The sequence below is a fragment of the Oncorhynchus keta genome, chromosome 11 (assembly GCF_023373465.1).
Source record: "Oncorhynchus keta strain PuntledgeMale-10-30-2019 chromosome 11, Oket_V2, whole genome shotgun sequence".
NCBI classification, from domain to species: domain Eukaryota; kingdom Metazoa; phylum Chordata; class Actinopteri; order Salmoniformes; family Salmonidae; genus Oncorhynchus; species Oncorhynchus keta.
Window position 1 is genome coordinate 358,310 of NC_068431.1, and position 11,691 is coordinate 370,000.

Here is an 11,691-nt window from a genome sequence, read left to right on the forward strand (position 1 = left end):
CCATGTGTAAGTGTCTCATCATCAGTGATCATCATCACTATCCATTGAGTTACATGCTCCTCTCATTCTCTGGCACATCTCTGTGTGTGTAAATGATTTCATCTACAATGTGTCACAATAGATGTTGTTGTTTGTCTTTTATTTTTTGATGAATGTTCTGTATGTTTTGTTTAAGGCAGTGTCTCCAAATTTTTCCCGCACTCACATACCTGATTCAACTAATCAACTCATCATCAAGCCTTTAGTTAATCAGGTGTATGAGTGTTAAAAACTCAAATGTGCACCTCTTTGGGTCTTTAGGACCCGGATTGGAAACACTGGTTTAATGTTCGGAGGGCCGTCCACAAACCCTCGATACCACTAGCACTGTTATTATGTCATGAATATCATTTTAAAGATGTTTATGTTTTAAAACAACACTATCTGGACAGCACACATACATTTGTCTCCGTCTTTCCCATTAATTTGACTTTCCAAGTCTGTCTGTCTGTCATCTCCTCCTTTAGATCTGCATGAAAGAGTATTCATTTCTACAAAAATGTATTTTAATTGATTAGTTTTAATTTAATAAAGATTTAATTTTAATTTATTAAAGTTTTCATTTTCATTTATTAGAGTTTTCATTTTAATTTATTAAAGATTTAATTTTAATTTTTAGAGAAGTTTTATTTTTTATCTATTAAAGACTGCATTGTAATTTATTAGATTTTTAATTTTTAATCTATTAAAAACTGAATTGTAATTTATTAGAGTTTTAATTGTAATTTATTACAGCTCCTCTACCTGCTGTTTTATACTGTATGAAGTCCTAATTCAACATCATCTTTAATAAAAGCCATTGATCGATCAGAAGTCTGTCACATATTGATCTGTTGAGCTGAATCTAAAATGGCACCTATATAGTGCACTACTTTAGATGAGAGCCCTATGACACCCAATTCCCTATATAGTGCACTACTTTAGATTAGAGCCCTATAGAACCCTATTCCCTATATATGTTACTGTATGTTACTGTAGTCTGACCAGCATTGGTTCAGTCATAGATTGTCATTACAGTCTTGTGTTGTAGTCCTGGTAGTTTTAGTAGTGAACAGCGGTTTGGATTCAATCTCTGTCTGTCTGTCTGTCTGTCTGTCTGTCTGTCTGTCTGTCTGTCTGTCTGTCTGTCTGTCTGTCTGTCTGTCTGTCTCCAGACCTTCTCTATCAACTTGGCCGCCTGCCTCACATCTCTCTCTCGCTCTCTGTCTCTCTCTCCATCTCTCTGAGGAGAAAGAAACAGCCATCTGAACCCCTAGCTCTCTCAACCTGGAGACAGGACGGATATATGTCCTTATATGGGCATTCTCCTTCTCTCCCCGAACAGTTTCCACAGCAACAGTATTTTGTTTCCCTCGGTGACAGGGATGGAAGCGACGGGAGAGAGAAAGTATTGAGAGAGAGAAGGATCAGAACAGGAAGAGCGATGGAGGACAAACAAAACAAGAAGAGAGGTCAACATGAGTCATCAGTCAGTGAGGTTTTGTCAACAAAGGATCTGCTATTTTTAAATGTTTATCTAGATTCCCTGTCTGCAGTGCAGAACAACGAGTAGAGGTTTTTCACTTAAATACCACTGTCTGGATGACTGACTGGATGACTGGATGACTGGCTGGCTGGCTGACTGGATGACTGACTGGCTGGCTGACTGGATGACTGGATGACTGGCTGGCTGGCTGACTGGATGACTGGATGACTGACTGGCTGGCTGGCTGGTAGACTGACTGGCTGACTGGTAGACTGACTGGCTGGCTGGCTGGTAGACTGACTGGCTGGCTGGCTGGTAGACTGGCTGGCTGACTGACTGGCTGGCTGGCTGGCTGGTAGACTGACTGGCTGGCTGGCTGGTAGACTGACTGCTATTTTTAAATGTTTATCTAGATTCCCTGTCTGCAGTGCAGAACAACGAGTAGAGGTTTTTCACTTAAATACCACTGACTGGATGACTGGATGACTGACTGGCTGGATGACTGACTGGATGACTGGTAGACTGACTGGCTGGCTGGTAGACTGACTGACTGACTGACTGGCTGGCTGGCTGGATGACTGGCTGACTGGATGACTGGATGACTGGATGACTGGATGACTGGCTGGCTAGCTGACTGGCTGGCTGACTGGCTGCCTGGATGACTGGCTCGCTGACTGACTGGCTGGCTGCCTGGATGACTGGCTGGCTGCCTGGATGACTGGCTGGCTGACTGACTGGCTGGCTGACTGGCTGTGGCTGGCTGGCTGGCTGGCTGCCTGGCTGGCTGACTGTGCTGGCTGGCTGGCTGACTGGCTGGCTGGTAGACTGGCTGGCTGGCTGGCTGACTGACTGGCTGGTAGACTGGCTGGTAGACTGACTGGCTGGCTGACTGGCTGGTAGACTGGCTGGCTGGCTGACTGGCAGACTGGCTGGCTGGTTGGTAGACTGACTGACTGGCTGGCTGGCTGGTTGGTAGACTGACTGACTGACTGGAGACAGGAGACAAGGGGAGGACAGGAGACAAGGGGAGAACAGGAGACAAGGAGAGGACAGGAGATGAGGAGAGGACAGGAGGGGACAGGAGACAAGGAGAGGACCGATTACCCTCTCACTCCTTTGTAGTGATGATTACCCTCTCACTCCTTTATAGTGATGATTACCCTCTCACTCCTTTATAGTGATGATTACCCTCTCACTGCTTTATAGTGATGATTACCCTCTCACTGCTTTATAGTGATGATTACCCTCTGCACTCCGTTATAGTGATGATTACCCTCTCACTCCTTAATAGTGATGATTACCCTCTCACTCCTTAAAAGTGATGATTACTCTCTCACTCCTTTATAGTGATGATTACCCTCTCACTCCTTTATAGTGATGATTACCCTCTCACTCCTCCATAGTGATGATTACCCTCTCACTCCTTTATGGTGATGATTACCCTCTCACTCCTTCACAGTGATGATTACCCTCTCACTCCTTCACAGTGATGATTACCCTCTGCACTCCGTTATAGTGATGATTACCCTCTCACTCCTTAATAGTGATGATTACCCTCTCACTCCTTTATAGTGACGATTACCCTCTCACTCCTTTATAGTGATGATTACCCTCTCACTCCTTAATAGTGATGATTACCCTCTCACTCCTTTATAGTGATGATTACCCTCTCACTCCTTTATAGTGATGATTACCCTCTCACTCCTTTATAGTGATGATTACCCTCTCACTCCTTTATAGTGATGATTACCCTCTCACTCCTTTATAGTGATGATTACCCTCTCACTCCTTTATAGTGATGATTACCCTCTCACTCCTTTATAGTGATGATTACCCTCTCACTCCTTTATAGTGATGATTACCCTCTCACTCCTTTATAGTGATGATTACCCTCTGCACTCCGTTATAGTGATGCTTACCCTCTCACTCCTTTATAGTGATGATTACCCTCTCACTCCTTTATAGTGATGATTACCCTCTCACTCCTTTATAGTGATGATTACCCTCTCACTCCTTCATAGTGATGATTACCCTCTCACTCCTTTATAGTGACGATTACCCTCTCACTCCTTTATAGTGATGATTACCCTCTCACTCCTTTATAGTGATGATTACCCTCTCACTCCTTCATAGTGATGATTACCCTCTCACTCCTTTATGGTGATGATTACCCTCTCACTCCTTCACAGTGATGATTACCCTCTCACTCCTTCACAGTGATGATTACCCTCTGCACTCCGTTATAGTGATGATTACCCTCTCACTCCTTAATAGTGATGATTACCCTCTCACTCCTTTATAGTGATGATTACCCTCTCACTCCTTTATAGTGATGATTACCCTCTCACTCATTTATAGTGATGATTACCCTCTCACTCCTTAATAGTGATGATTACCCTCTCACTCCTTTATAGTGATGATTACCCTCTCACTCCTTTATAGTGATGATTACCCTCTCACTCATTTTTAGTGATGATTACCCTCTCACTCCTTTATAGTGATGATTACCCTCTCACTCCTTTTTTATAGTGATGATTACCCTCTCACTCCTTAATAGTGATGATTACCCTCTCACTCCTTTATAGTGATGATTACCCTCTCACTCCTTCATAGTGATGATTACCCTCTCACTCCTTTATGGTGATGATTACCCTCTCACTCCTTCACAGTGATGATTACCCTCTCACTCCTTCACAGTGATGATTACCCTCTGCACTCCGTTATAGTGATGATTACCCTCTCACTCCTTCACAGTGATGATTACCCTCTCACTCCTTCACAGTGATGATTACCCTTTGCACTCCTTAATAGTGATGATTACCCTCTCACCCCTTTATAGTGATGATTACCCTCTCACTCCTTTATAGTGATGATTTCCCTCTCACTCCTTTATAGTGATGATTACCCTCTCACTCCTTTATAGCGATGATTACCCTCTCACTCCTTTATAGTGATGATTACCCTCTCACTCCTTTATAGTGATGATTACCCTCTCACTCCTTTATAGTGATGATTACCCTCTCACTCCTTTATAGTGATGATTACCCTCTCACTGCTTTATAGTGATGATTACCCTCTGCACTCCGTTATAGTGATGCTTACCCTCTCACTCCTTTATAGTGATGATTACCCTCTCACTCCTTAATAGTGATGATTACCCTCTCACTCCTTCATAGTGATGATTACCCTCTCACTCCTTTATGGTGATGATTACCCTCTCACTCCTTAATAGTGATGATTACCCTCTCACTCCTTCATAGTGATGATTACCCTCTCACTCCTTTATAGTGATGATTACCCTCTCACTCCTTAATAGTGATGATTACCCTCTCACTCCTTCATAGTGATGATTACCCTCTCACTCCTTTATAGTGATGATTACCCTCTCACTCCTTCATAGTGATGATTACCCTCTCACTCCTTTATGGTGATGATTACCCTCTCACTCCTTCACAGTGATGATTACCCTCTCACTCCTTCACAGTGATGATTACCCTCTGCACTCCGTTATAGTGATGATTACCCTCTCACTCCTTAATAGTGATGATTACCCTCTCACTCCTTTATAGTGATGATTACCCTCTCACTCCTTTATAGTGATGATTACCCTCTCACTCCTTTATAGTGATGATTACCCTCTCACTCCTTTATAGTGATGATTACCCTCTCACTCCTTTATAGTGATGATTACCCTCTCACTCATTTTTAGTGATGATTACCCTCTCACTCCTTTATAGTGATGATTACCCTCTCACTCCTTTTTTATAGTGATGATTACCCTCTCACTCCTTAATAGTGACGATTACCCTCTCACTCCTTTATGGTGATGATTACCCTCTCACTCCTTCACAGTGATGATTACCCTCTGCACTCCGTTATAGTGATGATTACCCTCTCACTCCTTCACAGTGATGATTACCCTCTCACTCCTTCACAGTGATGATTACCCTCTGCACTCCTTAATAGTGATGATTACCCTCTCACCCCTTTATAGTGATGATTACCCTCTCACTCCTTTATAGTGATGATTTCCCTCTCACTCCTTTATAGTGATGATTACCCTCTCACTCCTTTATAGTGATGATTACCCTCTCACTCCTTTATAGTGATGATTACCCTCTCACTCCTTTATAGTGATGATTACCCTCTCACTCCTTTATAGTGATGATTACCCTCTCACTCCTTTATAGTGATGATTACCCTCTCACTCCTTTATAGTGATGATTACCCTCTCACTGCTTTATAGTGATGATTACCCTCTGCACTCCGTTATAGTGATGCTTACCCTCTCACTCCTTTATAGTGATGATTACCCTCTCGCTCCTTAATAGTGATGATTACCCTCTCACTCCTTCATAGTGATGATTACCCTCTCACTCCTTTATGGTGATGATTACCCTCTCACTCCTTAATAGTGATGATTACCCTCTCACTCCTTCATAGTGATGATTACCCCCTCACTCCTTTATAGTGATGATTACCCTCTCACTCCTTAATAGTGATGATTACCCTCTCACTCCTTCATAGTGATGATTACCCTCTCACTCCTTTATAGTGATGATTACCCTCTCACTCCTTCATAGTGATGATTACCCTCTCACTCCTTTATGGTGATGATTACCCTCTCACTCCTTCACAGTGATGATTACCCTCTCACTCCTTCACAGTGATGATTACCCTCTGCACTCCGTTATAGTGATGATTACCCTCTCACTCCTTAATAGTGATGATTACCCTCTCACTCCTTTACAGTGATGATTACCCTCTCACTCCTTTATAGTGATGATTACCCTCTCACTCCTTTATAGTGATGATTACCCTCTCACTCCTTTATAGTGATGATTACCCTCTCACTCCTTAATAGTGATGATTACCCTCTCACTCCTTTATAGTGATGATTACCCTCTCACTCCTTTATAGTGATGATTACCCTCTCACTCCTTTATAGTGATGATTACCCTCTCACTCATTTTTAGTGATGATTACCCTCTCACTCCTTTATAGTGATGATTACCCTCTCACTCCTTTATAGTGATGATTACCCTCTCAATAGTGATGATTACCCTCTCACTCCTTTATAGTGATGATTACCCTCTCACTCCTTCATAGTGATGATTACCCTCTCACTCCTTTATGGCGATGATTACCCTCTCACTCCTTCACAGTGATGATTACCCTCTCACTCCTTCACAGTGATGATTACCCTCTGCACTCCGTTATAGTGATGATTACCCTCTCACTCCTTAATAGTGATGATTACCCTCTCACCCCTTTATAGTGATGATTACCCTCTCACTCCTTTATAGTGATGATTACCCTCTCACTCCTTCATAGTGATGATTACCCTCTCACTCCTTCATAGAGATGATTACCCTCTTACTCCTTTATAGTGATGATTTCCCTCTCACTCCTTTATAGTGATGATTAACCTCTCACTCCTTTATAGTGATGATTACCCTCTCACTGCTTTATAGTGATGATTACCCTCTGCACTCCGTTATAGTGATGCTTACCCTCTCACTCCTTTATAGTGATGATTACCCTCTCACTCCTTTATAGTGATGATTACCCTCTCACTCCTTAATAGTGATGATTACCCTCTCATGTGATGATTACCCTCTCACTCCTTTATAGTGATGATTACCCTCGCACTCCTTTATAGTGATGATTACCCTCTCACTCCTTTATAGTGATGATTACCCTCTCACTCCTTTATAGTGATGATTACCCTCTCACTCCTTCATAGTGATGATTACCCTCTCACTCCTTTATAGTGATGATTACCCTCTCACTCCTTTATAGTGATGATTACCCTCTCACTCCTTTATAGTGATGATTACCCTCTCACTCCTTCATAGCGATGATTACCCTCTCACTCCTTCACAGTGATGATTACCCTCTCACTCCTTTATAGTGATGATTACCCTCTCACTCCTTTATAGTGATGATTACCCTCTCACTCCTTTATAGAGATGATTACCCTCTCACTCCTTTATCGTGATGATTACTCTCTCTTTAGTAGTAGTGAGTAGGAGGGTAGACGGAGAGACGAGGGGGAGATAGGAGGGTAGAGAGAGAGACGAGGAGGAGAGAGGAGGGTAGACAGAGAGACGAGGAGGAGAGAGGGGTAAAGATGATTGAATAGAGAAGAATATAAATTACAGGACGGACGGACGGACGGACGGACGGACGGACGGACGGACGGACGGACGGACGGACGGAGACGGACGGACGGACGGACGGACGGACGGACGGACGGACGGACGGACGGACGGACGGACGGACGGACGGACGGACGGACGGACGGACGGACGGACGGACGGACGGACGGACGGACGGACGGACGGACGGACGGACGGACGGACGGACGACAGACAGACAGACAGACAGACAGACAGACAGACAGACAGACAGACAGACAGACAGACAGATTGTGGCTCCATCCCAAATATGTTTAAATGGTATGAAAGTGCAGTATACTCTTTATAGACCCTACAAAGAAGGAGAATGGAGGGGGCAAGACCCTTTAGGGACGGAGGAGAGAGAGAAAGGGGTGAGAGGAAGGGGTGAGAGGAAGGGGTGAGAGGAAGGGGTGAGAGAAAGGGGTGAGAGGAAGGGAGCACAGTCCCAAACCTGAAGATGGACAGATCAGAGAGGATCTCACTCCGTTTCAGTTCATTTCTCAGTATTGATGTTGATTAGGATGTGTTTATTGAATTGTTCTTTCTCCCTCTCACCCTTCTCCTCTCTCTCTCTACCTCTCTCTCTCTCTCTCTCTCACCCCCTCCTCCTCTCTCTCTCTACCTCTCTCTCTCTCTCTCTCACCCCCCTCCTCTCTCTCTCTCTCTCTCTCACCCCCCCTCCTCTCTCTCTCTCTCTCACCCCCTCCTCTCTCTCTCTCACCTCTCCCTCTCTCTCTCTCTCACCCCCTCCTCTCTCTCTCTCTCTCTCTCCCACCCCCTCCCTCCTCTCTCTCTCTCTCTCACCCCCTCCTCTCTCTCTCTCTCTCTCTCGCCCCCCTCCTCTCTCTCTCTCTCTCACCCCCCTCCTCTCTCTCTCTCTCTCTCACCCCCTCCTCCTCTCTCTCTCTCACCCCCTCCTCTCTCTCTCTCTCTCACCCCCTCCTCTCTCTCTCTCTCTCACCCCCTCCTCTCTCTCTCTCTCACCCCTCCTCTCTCTCTCTCTCTCTCTCTCTACCTCTCCCCCTCTCTCTCTACCTCTCCCTCTCATCCCCTCTCTCTCTACCTCTCCTCTCACCCCCTCTCTCTACCTCTCCCTCTCATCCCCCTCTCTCTCTACCTCTCCCTCTCACCCCCTCCTCTCTCTCTACCTCTCCCTCTCATCCCCCTCTCTCTCTACCTCTCCCTCTCACCCCCTCTCTCTCTACCTCTCCCTCTCATCCCCCTCTCTCTCTACCTCTCCTCTCACCCCCTCTCTCTCTACCTCTCCCTCTCACCCCCTCTCTCTCTACCTCTCCCTCTCATCCCCACTCTCTCTCTCTCTCTCTCTCTTCTACCCCCTCTATCTACCCCCTCCTCTCTCTCTACCTCCCCTCTCTCTACCTCTCCCTCTCATCCCCCTCTCTCTCTCTCTCTCTCCTCCTCTCTCTCTCTACCTCCCCCTCTCTCTCTACCTCTCCCTCTCATCCCCTCCTCTCTCTGTCTCTCTCTACCTCTCCCCTCTCTCTCTACTCTCCCCTCCTCTCTCTCCTCTCTCTCTCTCTCTCTCTCTCTCTCTCTCTCTCTCTCTCTCTCTCTCTCTCTCTCTCTCTCTACCTCTTCCCCCTCTCTCTCTACCTCTCCTCTCATCCCCCTCTCTCTACCTCCCCTCTCACCCCCTCTCTCTACCTTTCCCTCTCATCCCCACTCTCTCTCTCTCTCTCTCTTTCTACCCCCCCTCTATCTACCCCCTCTCTCTTCTCTACCTCCCCCTCTCTCTCTACCTCTCCCTCTCATCCCCCATCTCTCTCTCTCTCCCTCTCTCTCTCTACCTCCCCTCTCTCTCTACCTCTCCCTCTCATCCCCACTCTCTCTCTCTCTCTCTCTACCTGTCCCCCCCCCCCTCTCTAGGAGTCTCAGGGTTCGTCTATCTCTCTGGCCTCTACCAAAGTCTGTAATTCATTGGCTGAAGGGGATGGACCAGTCACTGAATGTAAGCAATGACCTCTCTCTCATTTATATATATATAAATATATAATCTTCATGTACCCCATCTATTTCTCTTTATTTTTCATTCCTCTCTTTTGAATTACAACTCCTACATATCACAACTCCTACAAAACTATCTTCCTTTAAACTGGACACAGAGACATGCAAATCACAAGTTTATCAGACTGGGGAAGTAGATAAAGAGCCTCATTGTATCCCTTTTAACTCTCACCTTTTCTCCTCCCTCCCCCTCCCTCCCTCCCTCCCTCCCTCCCTCCCTCCCTCCCTCCCTCCCTCCCCCCTCACTATCTCTCCTCCCTCCCCTCACTATCCCTCCCTCCTCCCCCTCCCTCCCTCCCCTCCCCTCACTATCCCTCCCTCCCCTCCTCCTCCTCCCCTCCCTCCCTTCCCCTCCTCCCTCCCCCTCCTCCTCCCTCCCTCCCTCCCTCCCCCTCCCTCCTCCCACTCCTCCCCCCCCTCACTATCCCTCCCTCCCTCCTCCTCCTCCCTCCTCCCTCCCTCCCTCCCTCCCTCCCTCCCTCCCTCCCTCCCTCCCTCCCCCTCCCCCTCCCCTCCCTCCCTCCCTCCCTCCCTCCCTCCCTCCCTCCCTCCCCTCCCTCCCTCCCTCCCTCCCTCCTCCCTCCCTCCCTCCCCTCCAGTAGTAGAGGATGAGATCCCGGCGGTGCCTGTCTCCATATCAGAGCGCTACAGAGTGGGACGTACTTTGGGAGATGGGAACTTTGCGGTGGTCCGGGAATGTGTGGAACACTCTACAGGCAGAGAATACGCCCTGAAGATCATTAACAAGGGCCGGCGCCGGGGCAAGGTGAGGTGGGAGGGGGTAACAGGGTGTGGGGAGGGGAGTGCGGGTAACAGGGTGTGGGGAGGGGGAGGGGGAGAGGGGGTGTGGGAGGGGGAGAGGGGGTAACAGGGTGAGGTGGGGTAAGAGGGGGTAACAGGGAGGGGGAGAGGGGGTGGGGGGGAGGGGGAGAGGGGAAGAGGGGAGGGGGAGGGGAGAGGGGAGGGGGTAACATGGGGTGTGTGGAGAGGGAGAGGGGAGAGGGGAGGGGGAGAGGGTGTAACAGGGGGTGTGGGGAGGGGGATTGGGGGTGTGGGGAGGGGGGGAGGGGGAGGGGGGAGAAGGTGTAACAGGGGGTGGGGTGGGGGGTAACAGGGTGTGAGGGGGAGGGGGAGAGAGGGGTAACAGGGGTGAGGGGAGGGGAGGGGGAGGGGGGGTAACAGGCGGGTGGGGTAACAGGGGGTGAGGGGAGGGGTGTAACAGGGGTGAGGGGAGGGGGAGAGGTTGTAACAGGGGGAGGGGGGTAACAGGGGGTGAGGGGAGGGGAGGGGGTGTAACAGGGGTGAGGGGAGGGGAGAGGGTGTAACAGGGGGTGAGGGGAGGGGGTAACGGGGGGAGAGGGGGGAGGGGGTGAGGGGAGGGGGGTAATGGGGTGAGGGGAGCAAGGAGATCAGTATGGGTAGGACGGTTGGGGGGGCAAAGGGAGAAGGAGTTAATTAGGTTCAATAACAAGGTTCAGTTAATTAGGTTCAATAATAAGGTTCAATAGGTTCAATAAGGGTGAGAGGGATCAAGAGGGGTCAATGGGGGTGGGAGGTGCCTCTTTTCCAGGGCACATCCACATTTTATTATATATTTTGTAGGTTTACATGAATATAAACATTGATATATTTTTCTGAATTAATATTTTGTTTTGCTGTGTTAGTGTTGCTAAGTACAGTAGCTGGTCTCTAACGGTCTGTCTCATCTCCTTCTCCACCTCCTCATCCTCCTGTTCCTTCTCGTCCTCTTCCTCCCCTCCTCCTCCTCCTCCTTCCCCCAACAGGAGCACATGATCCAGAATGAGGTAGCCATCCTCAGGAAGGTGAAACACCCCAACATTGTCCTGCTGATTGAGGAGATGGACACTTACAGCGAGCTCTACCTGGTCATGGAACTGGTTAAGGTACGCAGCCCTGTGGGGTGTGTCTCTGTTATACCTGGGGTTATGTGTTCTCAGAACCAGGAGGAGTCTTGACCGT

At 47.9% G+C, this 11,691-nt stretch overlaps 1 pseudogene; it reads left to right on the forward strand.

The window, feature by feature from the left end:
* Positions 1 to 1,496: 1,496 nt before the first annotated feature.
* The window catches only part of LOC118383004 (serine/threonine-protein kinase DCLK1-like), a 40,780-nt pseudogene continuing 30,585 nt past the window's right edge, over positions 1,497 to 11,691 (forward strand).